This window comes from Idiotropiscis lumnitzeri, chromosome 20 (assembly GCF_059441095.1).
Source record: "Idiotropiscis lumnitzeri isolate Australia: NSW breed Sydney's pygmy pipehorse chromosome 20, RoL_Ilum_1.0, whole genome shotgun sequence".
NCBI lineage: Eukaryota > Metazoa > Chordata > Actinopteri > Syngnathiformes > Syngnathidae > Idiotropiscis > Idiotropiscis lumnitzeri.
The window spans coordinates 1,973,488-1,999,771 of record NC_142410.1 but is presented as its reverse complement, the minus strand read 5'-3'; the positions used below and the strand labels follow the sequence as shown (position 1 = coordinate 1,999,771).

Genomic DNA, 26,284 nt, shown 5'->3' with positions numbered 1-26,284 from the left:
ACCCACAATCTGAGGTTTAAGAGGCCAGTGGCTTGTACATTAGGTCATAACTAAGCTGTGAATGTTTTATGACAATTGATCAGTAATTACGGTGTTAAGGCGCAAACGCCAAATTACTCAACATCAAAGAAACACCAACATCCCAGATGGCGCTTAAACCCACAACACGTAGCTTCGGAGGGCAGGGGCTTGTCCATGAACACACTGGGACACACAATGTTTGCGAATGTTATAAGACAACCCATCAGTCACAACCTGAAGAAGGAGTAAATGCCACAGATATGAACAGCAAGGAAACCGCTTCGACCCAGATGGGACTTGAACCCACAATGCCTGGCTACGGAGGGCAGCGCCTTGGTCCATTAGGCCACTGGGACATAAATTGTCTCAGTATGTTTTCAGACAATCCATCAGTAATAACCTAAGGAAGGCGCAAAAGGGCAAAGACATGAACAACAAGGAAATGACAGCATCCCAGACGGGACTTGAACCCACAATCCCTGGCTTAGGAGGCCAGTGCCTTGTCCATTAGGCCACTGGGACATAAATTGTCTCAGTATGTTTTCAGACAATCCATCAGTTCCAATCGAGGGAAGGCGCAAAGGTCAGAGTACTGAACAACAAGAGAAAACCAACATCCCAGATGGGACTTGAACACACAAAACCTGGCTTAGGAGGCCAGTGCCTCATCCATTAGGCCACCAGGACACCGGGTCTGGGAATGTATTAAGACAATCCATCATTATTTACATAAAGGTACCGTCATGAACAACAAGGAAACTTTTAAAACCTAGAAGGGAATTTGGACAAACAGTATCCTTTGATGGGCCATCCCTTGAATGACCATGGAAGGTTTTAAGACAATGAATCAGAAATAACCGAAGGAAGAAGCAAAAGCCAAAATGAAGGATCAGGAAAAGCCAAGATGCCAGATGAGACTTGAAGCCACAATCCCTGGCGTAGGAGGCCAGCGCCTTGTCCATTAGGCCACCGGGACGTTAATTGGACCTGTATATTGTAAGACAATCCCTCAGTTTCAACCGAGGGAAGGCGCAAAGGTGACAGTACCGAACAACAGGGATAGCCAACATCCCAGATGGGACTGGAACCCACAATCCCCGGTTTAAGAGGGTAGTGCCTTGTCCATTAGGCCACTGGGACATGAACTGTCTGCGAAGGTTTTGAGACAATCCATCAGTAATAACCTAAGGAAGGCGTAAATGCCACATATGATCAGCAAGGAAACGACCACTACCCGGATGGGACTTGAACCCACAATGCCTGGCTAAGGAGGGCAGTGGCTTGTCCATGAACACACTGGGACACACAATGTCTGCGAATGTTATAAGACAACCCATCAGTCACAACCTGAAGAAGGCGTAAATGCCCCATATGAACAGCAAGGAAACGACTACGACTCAGATGGGACTTGAACCCATTATGCCTAGCTAAGGAGGGCAGCGCCTTGGTCCATTACACCACAGGGACAAACCATGCAGCAAATGTTTTAGGACAATCCATCAGTAATAACCTAAGGAAGGCGCAAAAGACAAAGACATGAAAAACAAGGAAATGTCAGCATCCCAGATGGGACTTGAACCCACAATCCCTGGCTTAGGAGGCCAGTGCCTTGTCCATTAGGCCACTGGGACAGTAATGTACTGCACAGATTAACAGACAATCGATCAGTAATAAACGCGGATTAGGGAGACAGGGTGTCTGTGAATGTTTTAAGACACTCCATAAAGAATAACCTCAGAAAGGTGCAAAGGCCACAGTACCGAACAACAAGGAAAAGCCAACATCCCAGGTGGGACTGGAACCCACAATCCCTGGTTTAAGAGGGTAGTGCCTTGTCCATTAGCCCACTGGGACACAAAATGGCTGTGATGGTTTTGGGACAATTCCTCAGTAATTACCCAAGGAAGGGGCAAAGTCATTAACAACAAAGAAATGACTTCATCGCAGATGGGACTTGAACCCATAACCCAAAAATCAGGAGGTCAGTGTCTTGTCCATTCGGCCACATGCATCAGAAATCTCCGTGGTTCGGTGCAAAGAGCACAGTAGATGACAACAAGGAAAAGCATCCCAGAGATGTATACCCACAATCCCAGGTTTAGTAGGCCAGTGCCTTGTACATTAGGCCACTGGGACATAAATTGGCTCAGTATGTTTTCAGAGAATCCATCAGTAATAACCGAGGGAAGGGACTAATGTCCCAGGACGGAAACACAAGGTTTTGCCAACATCCCAGATGGGACTCGAACCCACAATCTGAGGTTTAAGAGGCCAGTGGCTTGTACATTAGGTCATAACTAAGCTGTGAATGTTTTATGACAATTGATCAGTAATTACGGTGTTAAGGCGCAAACGCCAAATTACTCAACATCAAAGAATCACCAACATCCCAGATGGCGCTTGAACCCACAACACGTAGCTTCGGAGGGCAGGGGCTTGTCCATGAACACACTGGGACACACAATGTTTGCGAATGTTATAAGACAACCCATCAGTCACAACCTGAAGAAGGCGTAAATGCCACAGATATGAACAGCAAGGAAACCGCTTCGACCCAGATGGGACTTGAACCCACAATGCCTGGCTACGGAGGGCAGCGCCTTGGTCCATTAGGCCACTGGGACATAAATTGTCTCAGTATGTTTTCAGACAATCCATCAGTTCCAATCGAGGGAAGGCGCAAAGGTCAGAGTACTGAACAACAAGAGAAAACCAACATCCCAGATGGGACTTGAACACACAAAACCTGGCTTAGGAGGCCAGTGCCTCATCCATTAGGCCACCAGGACACCGGGTCTGGGAATGTATTAAGACAATCCATCATTATTTACATAAAGGTACCGTCATGAACAACAAGGAAACTTTTAAAACCTAGAAGGGAATTTGGACAAACAGTATCCTTTGATGGGCCATCCCTTGAATGACCATGGAAGGTTTTAAGACAATGAATCAGAAATAACAGAGGGAAGAAGCAAAAGCCAAAATGAAGGATCAGGGAAAGCCAAGATGCCAGATGAGACTTGAAGCCACAATCCCTGGCGTAGGAGGCCAGCGCCTTGTCCATTAGGCCACCGGGACATTAATTGGACCTCTATGTTGTAAGACAATCCATCAGTTTCAACCGAGGGAAGGCGCAAAGGCGACAGTACCGAAGAGAGAGAGACGATTGAAAGTACGGATCTGACTCACAACAGCAAGAAGGCGTGGAGCACAATCCGAAAACTCGACTGTGACAAACAACCCGTGAAACGCACAGCGGCCGTTACACCTAACCAGGTTGCAAACCAGCTCTTGGTAAATGGAAAGCCGCTAAACAAAGAACGGGGATGCTTGCAGAAAATGAAGAGCGAAATGGCACGTCTCATGAACACCTGTGATGACAGCTTTGAGCCCTTCCGAATAGAAGAACTAAACTCTGCTATAAAGCAAATTAAGCCAGGCAAAGCAGCAGGACTTGATGGGATCCACCCAGAGCTAGTTCAAAACTTTGGAGGAACAGCTAGATCCTGGATTCTTGCCCTGTTCAACTCGTGTGCAACATCTCACACGATCCCAAAGCTATGGCGAAAATCAAGGGTAGTAGCCTTGCTTAAACCAGAGAAACCCCCCGAAGATCCAAAAAGCTATCGACCTATATCTCTGCTTTGTATATTATACAAAGTGTACGAGAGATTGATACTGGAACGAATGGCTCCCTCAGTCGAAGATCAGCTGATCTCAGATCAAGCTGGTTTTCGACAGGGAAAATCATGCTGTGGACAAGTCCTGAATCTAACACAGTATATAGAAGATGGATTTGAGGCCAAGAAGATCACTGGCGCTGTATTTGTTGATCTGTCCGCCGCTTATGATACGGTTAATCATAGGTCACTGCTGATGAAGCTGGCGAAGACGATAAACAACTCACATATCGTCCGGATAGTTGAGTGTCTCCTATCTAACGGTAGATTCTTTGTTGAGATGGACGGAAGGAAGAGCCGTTGGAGGAGCCAGAAGAACGGCTTACCTCAGGGCTCTGTTCTTTCTCCAATACTCTTCAACATCTACACCAACCTGCCTTCAATAATATCAGAAGATTTCTATACGCTGATGACTTGTGTTTAGCAACACAGTCAGATAGCTTCGATACCATCAAGCAGAGACTTACGGAAGCTCTCAAGATATTGACTGAGTACTACCTTCGATGGTCACTAAATGCGAACCCAGGAAAAACCCAAGTTTGTTCATTCCATCTGATCAATAAAGAAGCCAACACCACCATGGACATCAGATGGAATGGAAAAGTCTTGAAGAATACTAAGTATCCTGTTTACCTGGGGATAACATTAGACAGGACTCTGTCCTTCAAAGAGCATATCCTCAAACTGAAGAAGAAACTCTCGACCAGAAACAACTTGCTTGGCAAATTAGGCAACTCAAAGTGGGGATCCGATGCTGCCACAATTCGAACAACTGCGCTTGCATGCTGTTACTCAGTCGCAGAGTACTGTGCTCCAGTATGGTCAAGGTCTGCTCATTCCAGCAAAGTAGACCCAGCACTCAGCAGTGCATGTCGAACCATAACTGGAGCCCTTCGTGCAACCCCATTGCAGCACTTGTATAGGCTAGCGGGAATTGCTCCTCCATCCATTCGACGAGAAGCTCTCACTCGCTCGGAGCGGTACAAGCAGTCTCATGACGAACGCCACCCTCTGCACGACCACAATGAGATCCCTAGCCGACTTACATCCCGCAAGAGTTTCATCAGAGAACAACCTCTCAATCCTACTCAAGCTACAACTTTCCGTCTACAGAGATGGAAAGAAGTTGTCACTGATCATCCTAACCCCGCACTTCCAGAAGTGAGAGAGCAGCTTCCTGTAGGAAGCACACTTACCCGCAAGGACTGGGTAACGCTCAGCCGCGCGAGGTCTGGGGTAGGCAAGACTAAAAACAATCTATTACGCTGGAACATAGCGACAGACGCAAGATGTATATGCGGAGAAGAAGAGACGATGGATCACATCCTGCATCACTGTCCGTCTGGTCCTCACTGTTCCGACGAGGATCTTCGAGATGTCACAGATGACGCCCTCTCCTGGATCAGGCATTACCGCGACAAGATATGAATGAATGAATGAGGGAAGGCGCAAAGGTCAGAGTACTGAACAACAAGAGAAAACCAACATCCCAGATGGGACTTGAACACACAAAACCTGTCTTAGGAGGACAGTGCCTTATCCATTAGGCCACCAGGAGACCGGGTCTGGGAATGTATTAAGACAATCCATCATTATTTACATAAAGGTACCGTCATTAACAACAAGGAAACTTTTAAAACCTAGAAGGGAATTTGGACCAACAGTATCCTTTGATGGGCAATCCCTTGAATGACCATGGAAGGTTTTATGACAATGCATCAGAAAAAACCGAGGGAAGAAGCAAAAGCCAAAATGAAGGATCAGGAAAAGCCAAGATCCCAGATGGGACTTGAAGCCACAATCCCTGGCGTAGGAGGCCAGCGCCTTGTCCATTAGGCCAGCGGGACGTTAATTGGACCTGTATGTTGTAAGACAATCCATCAGTTTCAACCGAGGGAAGGCGCAAAGGCGACAGTACCGAACAACAGGGAAAGCCAACATCCCAGATGGGACTGGAACCCACAATCCCTGGTTTAAGAGGGTAGTGCCTTGTCCATTAGGCCACTGGGACACAAACTGTCTGCGAAGGTTTTGAGACAATCCATCAGTAATAACCTAAGGAAGGCGTAAATGCCACAGATATGAACAGCAAGGAAACGACCACTACCCGGATGGGACTTGAACCCACAATGCCTGGCTAAGGAGGGCAGTGGCTTGTCCATGAACACACTGGGACACACAATGTCTGCGAATGTTATAAGACAACCCATCAGTCACAACCTGAAGAAGGCGTAAATGCCCCATATGAACAGCAAGGAAACGACTACGACTCAGATGGGACTTGAACCCATTATGCCTGGCTAAGGAGGGCAGCGCCTTGGTCCATTACGCCACAGGGACAAACCATGCAGCAAAAGTTTCAGGACAATCCATCAGTAATAACCTAAGGAAGGCGCAAAAGACAAAGACATGAACAACAAGGAAATGACAGCATCACAGATGGGACTTGAACCCACAATCCCTGGCATAAGAGGCCAGTGCCTTGTCCATTAGGCCACTGGGACAGTAATGTACTGCACAGATTAACAGACAATCGATCAGTAATAAACGCGGATGAGGGAGACAGGGTGTCTGTGAATGTTTTAAGACACTCCATAAGGAATAACCTCAGAAAGGTGCAAAGGCCACAGTACCGAACAACAAGGAAAAGCCAACATCCCAGGTGGGACTGGAACCCACAATCCCTGGTTTAAGAGGGTAGTGCCTTGTCCATTAGGCCACAAACTGTCTGCAAAGGTTTTGAGACAATCCATCAGTAATAACCTAAGGAAGGCGTAAATGCCACAAATATGAACAGCAAGGAAACGACCACTACCCGGATGGGACTTGAACCCACAATGCCTGGCTAAGGAGGGCAGTGCCTAGTCCATGAACACACTGGGACACACAATGTCTGCGAATGTTATAAGACAACCCATCAGTCACAACCTGAAGAAGGCGTAAATGCCACATATGAACAGCAAGGAAACGACTACGACTCAGATGGGACTTGAACCCATTACGCCTGGCTAAGGAGGGCAGCGCCTTGGTCCATTCCGCCACAGGGACAAACCATGCAGCAAATGTTTTAGGACAATCCATCAGTAATAACCTAAGGAAGGCGCAAAAGACAAAGACATGAACAACAAGGAAATGACAGCATCCCAGATGGGACTTGAACCCACAATCCCTGGCTTAGGAGGCCAGTGCCTTGTCCATTAGGCCACTGGGACAGTAATGTACTGCACAGATTAACAGACAATCGATCAGTAATAAACGCGGATTAGGGAGACAGGGTGTCTGTGAATGTTTTAAGACACTCCATAAGGAATAACCTCAGAAAGGTGCAAAGGCCACAGTACCGAACAACAAGGAAAAGCCAACATCCCAGGTGGGACTGGAACCCACAATCCCTGGTTTAAGAGGGTAGTGCCTTGTCCATTAGCCAACTGGGACACAAAATGGCTGTGATGGTTTTGGGACAATTCCTCAGTAATAACCCAAGGAAGGGGCAAAGTCATTAACAACAAAGAAATGACTTCATCCCAGATGGGACTTGAACCCATAACCCAAAAATCAGGAGGTCAGTGTCTTGTCCATTCGGCCACATCCATCAGAAATCATCGTGGTCCGGTGCAAAGAGCACAGTAGATGACAACAAGGAAAAGCATCCCAGAGATTTATACCCACAATCCCAGGTTTAGGAGGCCAGTGCCTTGTACATTAGGCCACTGGGACATAAATTGGCTCAGTATGTTTTCAGAGAATCCATCAGTAATAACCGAGGGAAAGGACTAAAGTCCCAGGACCGAAACACAAGGTTTTGCCAACATCCCAGATGGGACTCGAACCCACAATCTGAGGTTTAAGAGGCCAGTGGCTTGTACATTAGGTCATAACTTAGCTGTGAATGTTTTATGACAATTGATCAGTAATTACGGTGTTAAGGCGCAAACGCCAAATTACTAAACATCAAAGAAACACCAACATCCCAGATGGCGCTTGAACCCACAACACGTAGCTTCGGAGGGTAGGGGCTTGTCCATGAACACAATGGGACACACAATGTTTGCGAATGTTATAAGACAACCCATCAGTCACAACCTGAAGAAGGCGGAAATGCCACAGATATGAACAGCAAGGAAACAGCTTCGACCCAGATGGGACTTGAACCCACAATGCCTGGCTACGGAGGGCAGCGCCTTGGTCCATTAGGCCACTGGGACATAAATTGTCTCAGTATGTTTTCAGACAATCCATCAGTAATAACCTAAGGAAGGCGCAAAAGGGCAAAGACATGAACAACAAGGAAATGACAGCATCCCAGACGGGACTTGAACCCACAATCCCTGGCTTAGGAGGACAGTGCCTTGTCCATTAGGCCACTGTGCCATAAATTGTCTCAGTATGTTTTCAGACAATCCATCAGTTCCAATCGAGGGAAGGCGCAAAGGTCAGAGTACTGAACAACAAGAGAAAACCAACATCAAAGATGGGACTTGAACACACAAAACCTGGATTATGAGGCCAGTGCCTCATCCATTAGGCCACCAGGACACCGGGTCTGGGAATGTATTAAGACAATCCATCATTATTTACATAAAGGTACCGTCATGAACAACAACGAAACTTTGAAAACCTAGAAGGGAATTTGGACCAACAGTATCCTTTGATGGGCCATCCCTTGAATGACCATGGAAGGTTTTAAGACAATGAATCAGAAATAACCGAGGGAAGAAGCAAAAATCCAAAATCAAGGATCAGGAAAAGCCAAGATGACAGATGAGACTTGAAGCCACAATCCCTGGCGTAGGAGGCCAGCGGCTTGTCCATTAGGCCACCGGGACGTTAATTGGACCTGTATGTTGTAAGACAATCCATCAGTTTCAACCGAGGGAAGGCGCAAAGGCGACAGTACCGAACAACAGGGAAAGCCAACATCCCAGATGGGACTGGAACCCACAATCCCCGGTTTAAGAGGGTAGTGCCTTGTCCATTAGGCCACTGGGACATGAACTGTCTGCTAAGGTTTTGTGACAATCCATCAGTAATAACCTAAGGAAGGCGTAAATGCCACATAAACAGCAAGGAAACGACCACTACCCGGATGGGACTTGGACCCACAATGCCTGGCTAAGGAGGGCAGTGCCTTGTCCATGAACACACTGGGACACACAATGTCTATGAATGTTATAAGACAACCCATCAGTCACAACCTAAAGAAGGCGTAAATGCCCCATATGAACAGCAAGGAAACGACTACGACTCAGATGGGACTTGAACCCATTATGCCTGGCTAAGGAGGGCAGCGCCTTGGTCCATTACACCACAGGGACAAACAATGCAGCAAATGTTTTCGGACAATCCATCAGTAATAACCTAAGGAAGGCGCAAAAGACAAAGACATGGAAAACAAGGAAATGTCAGCATTCCAGATGGGACTGGAACCCACAATCCCTGGTTTAGGAGGCCAGTGCCTTGTCCATTAGGCCACTGGGACAGTAATGTACTGTACAGATTAACAGACAATCGATCAGTAATAAACGCGGATTAGGGAGACAGGGTGTCTGTGAATGTTTTAAGACACTCCATAAGGAATAACCTCAGAAAGGTGCAAAGGCCACAGTACCGAACAACAAGGAAAAGCCAACATCCCAGGTGGGACTGGAACCCACAATCCCTGGTTTAAGAGGGTAGTGCCTTGTCCATTAGCCCACTGGGACACAAAATGGCTGTGATGGTTTTGGGACAATTCCTCAGTAATAACCCAAGGAAGGGGCAAAGTCATTAACAACAAAGAAATGACTTCATCCCAGATGGGACTTGAACCCATAACCCAAAAATCAGGAGGTCAGTGTCTTGTCCATTCGGCCACATGTATCAGAAACCACCGTGGTTCGGTGCAAAGAGCACAGTAGATGACAACAAGGAAACGCATCCCAGAGATTTATACCCTCAATCCCAGGTTTAGGAGGCCAGTGCCTTGTACATTAGGCCACTGGGACATAAATTGGCTCAGTATGTTTTCAGAGAATCCATCAGTAATAACCGAGGGAAGGGACTAATGTCCCAGGACGGAAACAAAAGGTTTTGCCAACATCCCAGATGGGACTCGAACCCACAATCTGAGGTTTAAGAGGCCAGTGGCCTGTACATTAGGTCATAACTAAGCTGTGAATGTTTTATGACAATTGATCAGTAATTACGGTGTTAAGGCGCAAACGCCAAATTAATCAACATCAAAGAAACACCAACATCCCAGATGGCGCTTGAAACCACAACACGTAGCTTCGGAGGGCAGTGCCTTGTCCGTGAACACACTGGGACACACAATGTTTGCGAATGTTATTAGACAACCCATCAGTCACAACTTGAAGAAGGCGTAAATGCCACAGATATGAACAGCAAGGAAATCGCTACGACCCAGATGGGACTTGAAGCCACAATGCCTGGCTAAGGAGGGCAGCGCCTTGGTCCATTAGGCCACTGGGACATAAATTGTCTCAGTATGTTTTCAGACAATCCATCAGTAATAACCTAAGGAAGGCGCAAAAGGGCAAAGACATGAACAACAAGGAAATGACAGCATCCCAGAAGGGACATGAACCCACAATCCCTGGCTTAGGAGGCCAGTGCCTTGTCCATTAGGCCACTGGGACATAAATTGTCTCAGTATGTTTTCAGACAATCCATCAGTTCCAATCGAGGGAAGGCGCAAAGGTCAGAGGACTGAACAACAAGAGAAAACCAACATCCCAGATGGGACTTGAACACACAAAACCTGGCTTAGGAGGCCAGTGCCTTATCCATTAGGCCACTAGGAGACCGGGTCTGGGAATGTATTAAAACAATCCATCATTATTTACATAAAGGTACCGTCATGAACAACAAGGAAACTTTTAAAACCTAGAAGGGAATTTGGACCAACAGTATCCTTTGATGGGCAATCCCTTGAATGACCATGGAAGGTTTTAAGACAATGCATCAGAAATAACCGAGGGAAGTAGCAAAAGCCAAAATGAAGGATCAGGAAATGCCCAGATCCCAGATGGGACTTGAAGCCACAATCCCTGGCGTAGGAGGCCAGCGCCTTGTCCATTAGGCCACCGGGACGTTAATTGGACCTGTATGTTGTAAGACAATCCATCAGTTTCAAGCGAGGGAAGGCGCAAAGGTGACAGTACCGAACAACAGGGAAAGCCAACATCCCAGACTGGAACCCACAATCCCTGGTTTAAGAGGGTAGTGCCTTGTCCATTAGGCCACTGGGACACAAACTGTCGGCACAGGTTTTGAGACAATCCATCAGTAATAACCTCAGGAAGGCGTAAATGCCACAAATATGAACAGCAAGGAAACGACCACTACCCGGATGGGACTTGAACCCACAATGCCTGGCTAAGGAGGGCAGTGCCTTGTCCATGAACACACTGGGACACACAATGACTGCGAAGGTTATAAGACAACCCATCAGTCACAACCTGAAGAAGGCGTAAATGCCACATATGAACAGCAAGGAAACGACTACGACTCAGATGGGACTTGAACCCATTATGCCTGGCTAAGGAGGGCAGCGCCTTGGTCCATTACACCACAGGGACAAACCATGCAGCAAATGTTTTAGGACAATCCATCAGTAATAACCTAAGGAAGGCGCAAAAGGGCAAAGACATGAACAACAAGGAAATGACAGCATCCCAGACGGGACTTGAACCCACAATCCCTGGCTTAGGAGGCCAGTGCCTTGTCCATTAGGCCACTGGGACATAAATTGTCTCAGTATGTTTTCAGACAATCCATCAGTTCCAATTGAGGGAAGGCGCAAAGGTCAGAGGACTGAACAACAAGAGAAAACCAACATCCCAGATGGGACTTGAACACACAAAACCTGGCTTAGGAGGCCAGTGCCTTATCCATTAGGCCACCAGGAGACCGGGTCTGGGAATGTATTAAGACAATCCATCATTATTTACATAAAGGTACCGTCATGAACAACAAGGAAACTTTTAAAACCTAGAAGGGAATTTGGACCAACAGTATCCTTTGATGGGCAATCCCTTGAATGACCATGGAAGGTTTTAAGACAATGCATCAGAAATAACCGAGGGAAGTAGCAAAAGCCAATATGAAGGATCAGGAAAAGCCCAGATCCCTGATGGGACTTGAAGGCACAATCCCTGGAGTAGGAGGCCAGCGCCTTGTCCATTAGGCCAACGGGACGTTAATTTGGACCTTTATGTTGTAAGACAATCCATCAGTTTCAACCGAGGGAAGGCGCAAAGGCGACAGTACCGAACAACAGGGAAAGCCAACATCCCAGATGGGACTTGAACACACAAAACCCGGCTTAGGAGGCCAGTGCCTTATCCATTAGGCCACCAGGAGACCGGGGCTGGGAATTTATTAAGACAATCCATCATTATTTACATAAAGGTACCGTCATGAACAACAAGGAAACTTTTAAAACCTAGAAGGGAATTTGGACCAACAGTATCCTTTGATGGGCAATCCCTTGAATGACCATGGAAGGTTTTAAGACAATGCATCAGAAATAACCGAGGGAAGAAGCAAAAGCCAAAATGAAGGATCAGGAAAAGCCAAGATACCAGATGGGACTTGAAGCCACAATCCCTGGCGTAGGAGATAGCGCCTTGTCCATTACGCCACCGGGACGTTAATTGGACTTGTATGTTGTAAGACAATCCATCAGTTTCAACCAAGGGAAGGCGCAAAGGCGACAGTACCGAACAACAGGGAAAGCCAACATCTCAGATGGGACTGGAACCCACAATACCTGGTTTAAGAGGGTAGTGCCTTGTCCATTAGGCCACTGGGACACAAACTGTCTGCGAAGGTTTTGAGACAATCCATCAGTAATAACCTAAGGAAGGCGTAAATGCCACAGATATGAACAGCAAGGAAACGACCACTACCCGGATGGGACTTGAACCCACAATGCCTGGCTCAGGAGGGCAGTGCCTTGTCCATGAACACACTGGGACACACAATGTCTGCAAATGTTATAAGACAACCCATCAGTCACAACCTGAAGAAGGCATAAATGCCACATATGAACAGCAAGGAAACGACTACGACTCAGATGGGACTTGAACCCATTATGCCTGGCTAAGGAGGGCAGCGCCTTGGTCCATTACACCACAGGGACAAACCATGCAGCAAATGTTTTAGGATAATCCATCAGTAATAACCTAAGGAAGGAGCAAAAGACAGACATGAAAAACAAGGAAATGTCAGCATCCCAGATGGGACTTGAACCCACAATCCCTGGCTTAGGAGGCCAGTGCCTTGTCCATTAGGCCACTGGGACAGTAATGTACTGCACAGATTAACAGACAATCGATCAGTAATAAACGCGGATTAGGGAGACGGGGTGTCTGTGAATGTTTTAAGACACTCCATAAGGAATAACCTCAGAAAGGTGCAAAGGCCACAGTACCGAACAACAAGGAAAAGCCAACATCCCAGGTGGGACTGGAACCCACAATCCCTGGTTTAAGAGGGTAGTGACTTGTCCATTAGCCCACTGGGACACAAAATGGCTGTGATGGTTTTGGGACAATTCCTCAGTAATAACCCAAGAAAGGGGCAAAGTCATTAACAACAAAGAAATGACTTCATCCCAGATGGGACTTTAACCCATAACCCAAAAATCAGGAGGTCAGTGTCTTGTCCATTCGGCCACATGCATCAGAAATCACCGTGGTTCGGTGCAAAGAGCATAGTAGATGACAACAAGGAAAAGCATACCCACAATCCCAGGTTTAGGAGGCCAGTGCCTTGTACATTAGGCCACTGGGACATAAATTGGCTCAGTATGTTTTCAGAGAATCCATCAGTAATAACCGAGGGAAGGGCCTAATGTCCCAGGACAGGGACACAAGGTTTTGCCAACATCCCAGATGGGACTCGAACCCACAATCTGAGGTTTAAGAGGCCAGTGGCTTGTAAATTAGGTCATAACTAAGCTGTGAATGTTTTATGACAATTGATCAGTAATTACGGTGTTAAGGCGCAAACGCCAAATTACTCAACATCAAAGAAACACCAACATCCCAGATGGCGCTTGAACCCACAACACGTAGCTTCGGAGGGCAGTGCCTTGTCCGTGAACACACTGGGACACACAATGTTTGCTAATGTTATAAGACAACCCATCAGTCACAACCTGAAGAAGGCGTAAATGCCACAGATATGAAAAGCAAGGAAATCGCTACGACCCAGATGGGACTTGAAGCCACAATGCCTGGCTAAGGAGGGCAGCGCCTTGGTCCATTAGGCCACTGGGACATAAATTGTCTCAGTATGTTTTCAGACAATCCATCAGTAATAACCTAAGGAAGGCGCAAAAGGGCAAAGACATGAACAACAAGGAAATGACAGCATCCCAGACCGGACTTCAACCCACAATCCCTGGCTTAGGAGGCCAGTGCCTTTTCCATTAGGCCACTGGGACATAAATTGTCTCAGTATGTTTTCAGACAATCCATCAGTTCCAATCGAGGGAAGGCGCAAAGGTCAGAGGACTGAACAACAAGAGAAAAACCAACATCCCAGATGGGACTTGAACACACAAAACCTGGCTTAGGAGGCCAGTGCCTTATTCATTAGGCCACCAGGAGACCGGGTCTGGGAATGTATTAAGACAATCCATCATTATTTACATAAAGGTACCGTCATGAACAACAAGGAAACTTTTAAAACCTAGAAGGGAATTTGGACCAACAGTATCCTTTGATGGGCAATCCCTTGAATGACCATGGAAGGTTTTAAGACAATGCATCAGAAATTACCGAGGGAAGTAGCAAAAGCCAAAATGAAGGATCAGGAAAAGCCCAGATCCCAGATGGGACTTGAAGCCACAATCCCTGGCGTAGGAGGCCAGCGCCTTGTCCATCAGGCCACCGGGACATTAATTGGACCTGTATGTTGTAAGACAATCCATCAGTTTCAACCGAGGGAAGGCGCAAAGGCGACAGTACCGAACAACAGGGAAAGCCAACATCTCAGATGGGACTGGAACGCACAATTCCTGGTTTAAGAGGGTAGTGCCTTGTCTATTAGGCCACTGGGACACAAACTATCTGCGAAGGTTTTGAGACAATCCATCAGTAATAACCTAAGGAAGGCGTAAATGCCACATATGATCAGCAAGGAAACGACCACTACCCGGATGGGACTTGGACCCACAATGCCTGGCTAAGGAGGGCAGTGCCTTGTCCATGAAAACACTGGGACACACAATGTCTACGAATGTTATAAGACAACCCATCAGTCACAACCTGAAGAAGGCGTAAATGCCCCATATGAACAGCAAGGAAACGACTACGACTCAGATGGGACTTGAACCCATTATGCCTGGCTAAGGAGGGCAGCGCCTTGGTCCATTACGCCACAGGGACAAACCATGCAGCAAATGTTTCAGGACAATCCATCAGTAATAACCTAAGGAAGGCGCAAAAGACAAAGACATGAACAACAAGGAAATGACACTATCCCAGATGGGCCTTGTACCCACAATCCCTGGCATAGGAGGCCAGTGCCTTGTCCATTAGGCCACTGGGAAAGTAATGTACTGCACAGATTAACAGACAATCGATCAGTAATAAACGCGGATTAGGGAGACAGGGTGTCTGTGAATTTTTTAAGACACTCCATAAGGAATAACCTCAGAAAGGTACAAAGGCCACAGTACCGAACAACAAGGAAAAGCCAACATCCCAGGTGGGACTGGAACCCACAATCCCTGGTTTAAGAGGGTAGTGCCTTGTCCATTAGCCCACTGGGACACAAAATGGCTGTGATGGTTTTGGGACAATTCCTCAGTAATAACCCAAGGAAGGGGCAAAGTCATTAACAACAAAGAAATGACTTCATCCCAGATGGGACTTGAACCCATAACCCAAAAATCAGGAGGTCAGTGTCTTGTCCATTCGGCCACATCCATCAGAAATCCCCGTGGTTCGGTGCAAAGAGCACAGTAGATGACAACAAGGAAAAGCATCCCAGAGATTTATACCCACAATCGCAGGTTTAGGAGGCCAGTGCCTTGTACATTAGGCCACTGGGACATAAATTGGCTCAGTATGTTTTCAGAGAATCCATCAGTAATAACCGAGGGAAGGGACTAATGTCCCAGGACGGAAACACAAGGTTTTGCCAACATCCCAGATGGGACTCAAACCCACAATCTGAGGTTTAAGAGGCCAGTGGCTTGTACATTAGGTCATAACTAAGCTGTGAATGTTTTATGACAATTGATCAGTAATTACGGTGTTAAGGCGCAAACGCCAAATTACTCAACATCAAAGAAACACCAACATCCCAGATGGCGCTTGAACCCACAACACGTAGCTTCGGAGGGCAGTGCCTTCTCCGTGAACACACTGGGACACACAATGTTTGCGAATGTTATAAGACAACCCATCAGTCACAACCTGAAGAAGGCGTAAATGCCACAGATATGAACAGCAAGGAAACCGCTACGACCCAGATGGGACTTGAACCCACAATGCCTGGCTAAGGAGGGTAGCGCCTTGGTCCATTAGGCCACTGGGACATAAATTGTCTCAGTATGTTTTCAGACAATCCATCAGTAATAACCTAAGGAAGGCGCAAAAGGGCAAAGACATGAACAACAAGGAAATGACAGCATCCCAGACAGGACTTGAACCCACAATCCCTGGCTTAGGAGGACAGTGCCTTGTCCATTAGGCCACTGGGACATAAATTGTCTCAGTATGTTTTCAGACAATCCATCAGTTCCAATCGAGGGAAGGCGCAATGGTCAGAGTACTGAACAACAGGAGAAAACCAACATCCCAGATGGGACTTGAACACACAAAACCTGGCTTAGGAGGCCAGTGCCTTATCCATTAGGCCACCAGGAGACCGGGTCTGGGAGTGTATTAAGACAATCCATCATTATTTACAGAAAGGTACCCTTTTGAACAACAAGGAAACTTTTAAAACCTAGAAGGGAATTTGGACCAACAGTATCCTTTGATGGGCAATCCCTTGAATGACCATGGAAGGTTTTAAGACAATGCATCAGAAATAACCGAGGGAAGTAGCAAAAGCCAAAATGATGGATCAGGAAATGCCCAGACTCCAGATGGGACTTGAAGCCACAATCCCTGGCATAGGAGGCCAGCGCCTTGTCCATTAGGCCACCGGGACGTTAATTGGACCTGTATGTTGTAAGACAATCCATCAGTTTCAACCGAGGGAAGGCGCAAAGGGGACATTACCGAACAACAGGGAAAGCCAACATCCCAGACTGGAACCCACAATCCCTGGTTTAAGAGGGTAGTGCCTTGTCCATTAGGCCACAAACTGTGTGCAAAGGTTTTGAGACAATCCATCAGTAATAACCTAAGGAAGGCGTAAATGCCACATATGATCAGCAAGGAAACGACCACTACCCGGATGGGACTTGGACCCACAATGCCTGGCTAAGGAGGGCAGGGGCTTGTCCATGAACACACTGGGACACACAATGTCTGCGAATGTTATAAAACAACCCATCAGTCACAACCTGCAGAAGGCGTAAATGCCCCATATGAACAGCAAGGAAACGACTACGACTCAGATGGGACTTGAACCCATTATGCCTGGCTAAGGAGGGCAGCGTATTAAGACAATCCATCATTATTTACATAAAGGTACCCTTTTGAACAACAAGGAAACTTTTAAAACCTAGAAGGGAATTTGGACCAACAGTATCCTTTGATGGGCAATCCCTTGAATGACCATGGAAGGTTTTAAGACAATGCATCAGAAATAACCGAGGGAAGTAGCAAAAGCCAAAATGATGGATCAGGAAATGCCCAGACTCCAGATGGGACTTGAAGCCACAATACCTGGCGTAGGAGGCCAGCGCCTTGTCCATTAGGCCACCGGGACGTTAATTGGACCTGTTTGTTGTAAGACAATCCATTAGTTTCAACCGAGGGAAGGCGCAAAGGGGACATTACCGAACAACAGGGAAAGCCAACATCCCAGACTGGAACCCACAATCCCTGGTTTAAGAGGGTAGTGCCTTGTCCATTAGGCCACAAACTGTGTGCAAAGGTTTTGAGACAATCCATCAGTAATAACCTAAGGAAGGCGTAAATGCCACAGATATGAACAGCAAGGAAACGACCACTACCCGGATGGGACTTGAACCCACAATGCCTGGCTCAGGAGGGCAGTGACTTGTCCATGAACACACTGGGACACACAATGTCTGCGAATGTTATAAAACAACCCATCAGTCACAACCTGAAGAAGGCGTAAATGCCACATATGAACAGCAAGGAAACGACTACGACTCAGATGGGACTTGAACCCATTATGCCTGGCTAAGGAGGGCAGCGCCTTGGTCCATTACACCACAGGGACAAACCATGCAGCAAATGTTTTAGGACAATCCATCAGTAATAACCTAAGGAAGGCGCAAAAGACAAAGACATGAAAAACAAGGAAATGTCAGCATCCCAGATGGGACTTGAACCCACAATCCCTGGCTTAGGAGGCCAGAGCCTTGTCCATTAGGCCACTGGGACAGTAATGTACTGCACAGATTAACAGACAATCGATCAGTAATAAACGCGGATTAGGGAGACAGGGTGTCTGTGAATGTTTTAAGACACTCCATAAGGAATAACCTCAGAAAGGTGCAAAGGCCACAGTACCGAACAACAAGGAAAAGCCAACATCCCAGGTGGGACTGGAACCCACAATCCCTGGTTTAAGAGGGTAGTGCCTTGTCCATTAGCCCACTGGGACACAAAATGGCTGTGATGGTTTTGGGACAATTCCTCAGTAATAACCCAAGGAAGGGGCAAAGTCATTAACAACAAAGAAATGACTTCATCCCAGATGGGACTTGAACCCATAACGCAAAAATCAGGAGGTCAGTGTCTTGTCCATTCGGCCACATCCATCAGAAATCACCGTGGTTCGGTGCAAAGAGCACAGTAGATGACAACAAGGAAAAGCATCCCAGAGATTTATACCCACAATCCCAGGTTAAGGAGGCCAGTGCCTTGTACATTAGGCCACTGGGACATAAATTGGCTCAGTATGTTTTCAGAGAATCCATCAGTAATAACCGAGGGAAGGGACTAATGTCCCAGGACGGAAACACAAGGTTTTGCCAACATCCCAGATGGGACTCGAACCCACAATCTGAGGTTTAAGAGGCCAGTGGCTTGTACATTTGGTCAGAACTAAGCTGTGAATGTTTTATGACAATTGATCAGTAATTACGGTGTTAAGGCGCAAACGCCAAATTACTCAACATCAAAGAAACACCAACATCCCAGATGGCGCTTGAACCCACAACACGTAGCTTCGGAGGGCAGGGGCTTGTCCATGAACACACTGGGACACACAATGTTTGCGAATGTTATAAGACAACCCATCAGTCACAACCTGAAGATGGCGTAAATGCCACAGATATGAACAGCAAGGAAACCGCTTCGACCCAGATGGGACTTGAACCCACAATGCCTGGCTACGGAGGGCAGCGCCTTGGTCCATTAGGCCACTGGGACATAAATTGTCTCAGTATGTTTTCAGACAATCCATCAGTAATAACCTAAGGAAGGCGCAAAAGGGTAAAGACATGAACAACAAGGAAATGACAGCATCCCAGACGGGACTTGAACCCACAATCCCTGGCTTAGGAGGCCAGTGCCTTGTCCATTAGGCCACTGGGACATAAATTGTCTCAGTATGTTTTCAGACAATCCATCAGTTCCAATCGAGGGAAGGCGCAAAGGTCAGAGTACTGAACAACAAGAGAAAACCAACATCCCAGATGGGACTTGAACACACAAAACCTGGCTTAGGAGGCCAGTGCCTCATCCATTAGGCCACCAGGAGACCGGGTCTGGGAATGTATTAAGACAATCCATCATTATTTACATAAAGGTACCGTCATGAACAACAAGGAAACTTTTAAAACCTAGAAGGGAATTTGGACAAACAGTATCCTTTGATGGGCCATCCCTTGAATGACCATGGAAGGTTTTAAGACAATGAATCAGAAATAACCGAAGGAAGAAGCAAAAGCCAAAATGAAGGATCAGGAAAAGCCAAGATGCCAGATGAGACTTGAAGCCACAATCCCTGGCGTAGGAGGCCAGCGCCTTGTCCATTAGGCCACCGGGACGTTAATTGGACCTGTATATTGTAAGACAATCCCTCAGTTTCAACCGAGGGAAGGCGCAAAGGTGACAGTACCGAACAACAGGGAAAGCCAACATCCCAGATGGGACTGGAACCCACAATCCCCGGTTTAAGAGGGTAGTGCCTTGTCCATTAGGCCACTGGGACATGAACTGTCTGCGAAGGTTTTGAGACAATCCATCAGTAATAACCTAAGGAAGGCGTAAATGCCACATATGATCAGCAAGGAAACGACCACTACCCGGATGGGACTTGAACCCACAATGCCTGGCTAAGGAGGGCAGTGGCTTGTCCATGAACACACTGGGACACACAATGTCTGCGAATGTTATAAGACAACCCATCTGTCACAACCTGAAGAAGGCGTAAATGCCCCATATGAACAGCAAGGAAACGACTACGACTCAGATGGGACTTGAACCCATTATGCCTGGCTAAGGAGGGCAGCGCCTTGGTCCATTACACCACAGGGACAAACCATGCAGCAAATGTTTTAGGACAATCCATCAGTAATAACCTAAGGAAGGCGCAAAAGACAAAGACATGAAAAACAAGGAAATGTCAGCATCCCAGATGGGACTTGAACCCACAATCCCTGGCTTAGGAGGCCAGTGCCTTGTCCATTAGGCCACTGGGACAGTAATGTACTGCACAGATTAACAGACAATCGATCAGTAATAAACGCGGATTAGGGAGACAGGGTGTCTGTGAATGTTTTAAGACACTCCATAAAGAATAACCTAAGAAAGGTGCAAAGGCCACAGTACCGAACAACAAGGAAAAGCCAACATCCCAGGTGGGACTGGAACCCACAATCCCTGGTTTAAGAGGGTAGTGCCTTGTCCATTAGCCCACTGGGACACAAAATGGCTGTGATGGTTTTGGGACAATTCCTCAGTAATAACCCAAGAAAGGGGCAAAGTCATTAACAACAAAGAAATGACTTCATCGCAGATGGGACTTGAACCCATAACCCAAAAATCAGGAGGTTAGTGTCTTGTCCATTCGGCCACATCCATCAGAAATCATCGTGGTCCGGTGCAAAGAGCACAGTAGATGACAACAAGGAAAAGCATCCCAGAGATTTATACCCACAATCCCAGGTTTAGGAGGCCAGTGCCTTGTACATTAGGCCACTGGGACATAAATTGGCTCAGTATGTTTTCAGAGAATCCATCAGTAATAACCGAGGGAAGGGACTAATGTCCCAGGACGGAAACACAAGGTTTTGCCAACATCCCAGATGGGACTCCAACCCACAATCTGAGGTTTAAGAGGCCAGTGGCTTGTACATTAGGTCATAACTAAGCTGTGAATGTTTTATGACAATTGATCAGTAATTACGGTGTTAAGGCGCAAACGCCAAATTACTCAACATCAAAGAAACACCAACATCCCAGATGGCGCTTGAACCCACAACACGTAGCTTCGGAGGGCAGTGCCTTGTCCGTGAACACACTGGGACACACAATGTTTGCGAATGTTATAAGACAACCCATCAGTCACAACCTGAAGAAGGCGTAAATGCCACAGATATGAACAGCAAGGAAATCGCTACGACCCAGATGGGACTTGAAGCCACAATGCCTGGCTAAGGAGGGCAGCGCCTTGGTCCATTAGGCCACTGGGACATAAATTGTCTCAGTATGTTTTCAGACAATCCATCAGTAATAACCTAAGGAAGGCGTAAAAGGGCAAAGACATGAACAACAAGGAAATGACAGCATCCCAGACGGGACTTGAACCCACAATCCCTGGTTTAGGAGGGCAGTGCCTTGTCCATTAGGCCACTGGGACATAAATTGTCTCAGTATGTTTTCAGACAATCCATCAGTTCCAATTGAGGGAAGGCGCAAAGGTCAGAGGACTGAACAACAAGAGAAAACCAACATCCCAGATGGGACTTGAACACACAAAACCTGGCTTAGGAGGCCAGTGCCTTATCCATTAGGCCACCAGGAGACCGGGTCTGGGAATGTATTAAGACAATCCATCATTATTTACATAAAGGTACCGTCATGAACAACAAGGAAACTTTTAAAACCTAGAAGGGAATTTGGACCAACAGTATCCTTTGATGGGCAATCCCTTGAATGTCCATGGAAGGTTTTAAGACAATGCATCAGAAATAACCGAGGGAAGTAGCAAAAGCCAAAATGAAGGATCAGGAAATGCCCAGATCCCAGATGGGACTTGAAGCCACAATCCCTGGCGTAGGAGGCCAGCACCTTGTCCATTAGGCCACCGGGACGTTAATTGGACCTGTATGTTGTAAGACAATTCATCAGTTTCAACCGAGGGAAGGCGCAAAGGTGACAGTACCGAACAACAGGGAAAGCCAACATCCCAGACTGGAACCCACAATCCCTGGTTTAAGAGGGTAGTGCCTTGTCCATTAGGCCACTGGGACACAAACTGTCTGCAAAGGTTTTGAGACAATCCATCAGTAATAACCTAAGGAAGGCGCAAAAGGGCAAAGACATGAACAACAAGGAAATGACAGCATCGCAGACGGGACTTGAACCCACAATCCCTGGTTTAGGAGGCCAGTGCCTTGTCCATTAGGCCACTGGGACATAAATTGTCTCAGTATGTTTTCAGACAATCCACCAGTTCCAATCGAGGGAAGGCGCAAAGGTCAGAGTACTGAACAACAAGAGAAAACCAACATCCCAGATGGGACTTGAACACACAAAACCTGGCTTAGGAGGCCAGTGCCTCATCCATTAGGCCACCAGGACACCGGGTCTGGGAATGTATTAAGACAATCCATCATTATTTACATAAAGGTACCGTCATGAACAACAAGGAAACTTTTAAAACCTAGAAGGTAATTTGGACAAACAGTATCCTTTGATGGGCCATCCCTTGAATGACCATGGAAGGTTTTAAGACAATGAATCAGAAATAACCGAAGGAAGAAGCAAAAGCCAAAATGAAGGATCAGGAAAAGCCAAGATGCCAGATGAGACTTGAAGCCACAATCCCTTGGGTAGGAGGTCAGCGCCTTGTCCATTAGGCCACCGGGACGTTAATTGGACCTGTATGTTGTAAGACAATCCATCAGTTTCAACCGAGGGAAGGCGCAAAGGGGACATTACCGAACAACAGGGAAAGCCAACATCCCAGACTGGAACCCACAATCCCTGGTTTAAGAGGGTAGTGCCTTGTCCATTAGGCCACAAACTGTGTGCAAAGGTTTTGAGACAATCCATCAGTAATAACCTAAGGAAGGCGTAAATGCCACATATGATCAGCAAGGAAACGACCACTACCCGGATGGGACTTGGACCCACAATGCCTGGCTAAGGAGGGCAGTGCCTTGTCCATGAACACACTGGGACACACAATGTCTACGAATGTTATAAGACAACCCATCAGTCACAACCTGAAGAAGGCGTAAATGCCCCATATGAACAGCAAGGAAACGACTACGACTCAGATGGGACTTGAACCCATTATGCCTGGCTAAGGAGGGCAGCGCCTTGGTCCATTACGCCACAGGGACAAACCATGCAGCAAATGTTTCAGGACAATCCATCAGTAATAACCTAAGGAAGGCGCAAAAGACAAAGACATGAACAACAAGGAAATGACAGCATCCCAGATGGGACTTGAACCCACAATCCCTGGCATAGGAGGCCAGTGCCTTGTCCATTAGGCCACTGGGAAAGTAATGTCCTGCACAGATTAACAGACAATCGATCAGTAATAAACGCGGATTAGGGAGACAGGGTGTCTGTGAATGTTTTAAGACACTCCATAAGGAATAACCTCAGAAAGGTGCAAAGGCCACAGTACCGAACAACAAGGAAAAGCCAACATCCCAGGTGGGACTGGAACCCACAATCCCTGGTTTAAGAGGGTAGTGCCTTGTCCATTAGCCCACTGGGACACAAAATGGCTGTGATGGTTTTGGGACAATTCCTCAGTAATAACCCAAGGAAGGGGCAAAGTCATTAACAACAAAGAAATGACTTCATCCCAGATGGGACTTGAACCCATAACCCAAAAATCAGGAGGTCAGTGTCTTGTCCATTCGGCCACATCCATCAGAAACCCCCGTGGTTCGGTGCAAAGAGCACAGTAGATGACAACAAGGAAAAGCATCCCAGAGATTTATACCCACAATCCCAGGTTTAGGAGGCCAGTGCCTTGTACATTAGGCCACTGGGACATAAATTGGCTCAGTATGTTTTCAGAGAATCCATCAGTAATAACCGAGGGAAGGGACTAATGTCCCAGGACGGAAACACAAGGTTTTGCCAACATCCCAGATGGGACTCAAACCCACAATCTGAGGTTTAAGAGGCCAGTGGCTTGTACATTAGGTCATAACTAAGCTGTGAATGTTTTATGACAATTGATCAGTAATTACGGTGTTAAGGCGCAAACGCCAAATTACTCAACATCAAAGAAACACCAACATCCCAGATGGCGCTTGAACCCACAACACGTAGCTTCGGAGGGCAGTGCCTTGTCCGTGAACACACTGGGACACACAATGTTTGCGAATGTTATAAGACAACCCATCAGTCACAACCTGAAGAAGGCGTAAATGCCACAGATATGAACAGCAAGGAAACCGCTACGACCCAGATGGGAATTGAACCCACAATGCCTGGCTAAGGAGGGTAGCGCCTTGGTCCATTAGGCCACTGGGACATAAATTGTCTCTGTATGTTTTCAGACAATCCATCAGTAATAACCTAAGGAAGGCGCAAAAGGGCAAAGACATGAACAACAAGGAAATGACAGCATCGCAGACGGGACTTGAACCCACAATCCCTGGCTTAGGAGGCCAGTGCCTTGTCCATTAGGCCACTGGGACATAAATTGTCTCAGTATGTTTTCAGACAATCCACCAGTTCCAATCGAGGGAAGGCGCAAAGGTCAGAGTACTGAACAACAAGAGAAAACCAACATCCCAGATGGGACTTGAACACACAAAACCTGGCTTAGGAGGCCAGTGCCTCATCCATTAGGCCACCAGGACACCGGGTCTGGGAATGTATTAAGACAATCCATCATTATTTACATAAAGGTACCGTCATGAACAACAAGGAAACTTTTAAAACCTAGAAGGTAATTTGGACAAACAGTATCCTTTGATGGGCCATCCCTTGAATGACCATGGAAGGTTTTAAGACAATGAATCAGAAATAACCGAAGGAAGAAGCAAAAGCCAAAATGAAGGATCAGGAAAAGCCAAGATGCCAGATGAGACTTGAAGCCACAATCCCTGGCGTAGGAGGCCAGCGCCTTGTCCATTAGGCCACCGGGACGTTAATTGGACCTGTATGTTGTAAGACAATCCATCAGTTTCAACCGAGGGAAGGCGCAAAGGGGACATTACCGAACAACAGGGAAAGCCAACATCCCAGACTGGAACCCACAATCCCTGGTTTAAGAGGGTAGTGCCTTGTCCATTAGGCCACAAACTGTGTGCAAAGGTTTTGAGACAATCCATCAGTAATAACCTAAGGAAGGCGTAAATGCCACATATGATCAGCAAGGAAACGACCACTACCCGGATGGGACTTGGACCCACAATGCCTGGCTAAGGAGGGCAGGGGCTTGTCCATGAACACACTGGGACACACAATGTCTGCGAATGTTATAAAACAACCCATCAGTCACAACCTGCAGAAGGCGTAAATGCCCCATATGAACAGCAAGGAAACGACTACGACTCAGATGGGACTTGAACCCATTATGCCTGGCTAAGGAGGGCAGCGTATTAAGACAATCCATCATTATTTACATAAAGGTACCCTTTTGAACAACAAGGAAACTTTTAAAACCTAGAAGGGAATTTGGACCAACAGTATCCTTTGATGGGCAATCCCTTGAATGACCATGGAAGGTTTTAAGACAATGCATCAGAAATAACCGAGGGAAGTAGCAAAAGCCAAAATGATGGATCAGGAAATGCCCAGACTCCAGATGGGACTTGAAGCCACAATACCTGGCGTAGGAGGCCAGCGCCTTGTCCATTAGGCCACCGGGACGTTAATTGGACCTGTTTGTTGTAAGACAATCCATTAGTTTCAACCGAGGGAAGGCGCAAAGGGGACATTACCGAACAACAGGGAAAGCCAACATCCCAGACTGGAACCCACAATCCCTGGTTTAAGAGGGTAGTGCCTTGTCCATTAGGCCACAAACTGTGTGCAAAGGTTTTGAGACAATCCATCAGTAATAACCTAAGGAAGGCGTAAATGCCACAGATATGAACAGCAAGGAAACGACCACTACCCGGATGGGACTTGAACCCACAATGCCTGGCTCAGGAGGGCAGTGACTTGTCCATGAACACACTGGGACACACAATGTCTGCGAATGTTATAAAACAACCCATCAGTCACAACCTGAAGAAGGCGTAAATGCCACATATGAACAGCAAG

At 46.8% G+C, this 26,284-nt stretch overlaps 9 non-coding genes across 9 annotated transcripts; all 9 read right to left on the bottom strand.

The window, feature by feature from the left end:
* Positions 1-470: 470 nt before the first annotated feature.
* Positions 471-543, bottom strand: trnar-ccu (transfer RNA arginine (anticodon CCU)). The gene has a single exon. It is a non-coding gene; the product is annotated as a tRNA-Arg (tRNA).
* Positions 544-1,579: 1,036 nt separating this feature from the next.
* Positions 1,580-1,652, bottom strand: trnar-ccu (transfer RNA arginine (anticodon CCU)). Its single transcript has one exon. It is a non-coding gene; the product is annotated as a tRNA-Arg (tRNA).
* Positions 1,653-6,840: 5,188 nt separating this feature from the next.
* trnar-ccu (transfer RNA arginine (anticodon CCU)) lies at positions 6,841-6,913 on the bottom strand. Its single transcript has one exon. It is a non-coding gene; the product is annotated as a tRNA-Arg (tRNA).
* Positions 6,914-11,373: 4,460 nt separating this feature from the next.
* Positions 11,374-11,446, bottom strand: trnar-ccu (transfer RNA arginine (anticodon CCU)). The gene has a single exon. It is a non-coding gene; the product is annotated as a tRNA-Arg (tRNA).
* A 1,489-nt stretch (positions 11,447-12,935) lies between these two features.
* trnar-ccu (transfer RNA arginine (anticodon CCU)) lies at positions 12,936-13,008 on the bottom strand. The gene has a single exon. It is a non-coding gene; the product is annotated as a tRNA-Arg (tRNA).
* Positions 13,009-18,174: 5,166 nt separating this feature from the next.
* Positions 18,175-18,247, bottom strand: trnar-ccu (transfer RNA arginine (anticodon CCU)). Its single transcript has one exon. It is a non-coding gene; the product is annotated as a tRNA-Arg (tRNA).
* Positions 18,248-19,333: 1,086 nt separating this feature from the next.
* On the bottom strand, positions 19,334-19,406 carry trnar-ccu (transfer RNA arginine (anticodon CCU)). The gene has a single exon. It is a non-coding gene; the product is annotated as a tRNA-Arg (tRNA).
* A 1,036-nt stretch (positions 19,407-20,442) lies between these two features.
* Positions 20,443-20,515, bottom strand: trnar-ccu (transfer RNA arginine (anticodon CCU)). Its single transcript has one exon. It is a non-coding gene; the product is annotated as a tRNA-Arg (tRNA).
* A 2,961-nt stretch (positions 20,516-23,476) lies between these two features.
* trnar-ccu (transfer RNA arginine (anticodon CCU)) lies at positions 23,477-23,549 on the bottom strand. Its single transcript has one exon. It is a non-coding gene; the product is annotated as a tRNA-Arg (tRNA).
* Between the last annotated feature and the right edge of the window lie 2,735 nt (positions 23,550-26,284).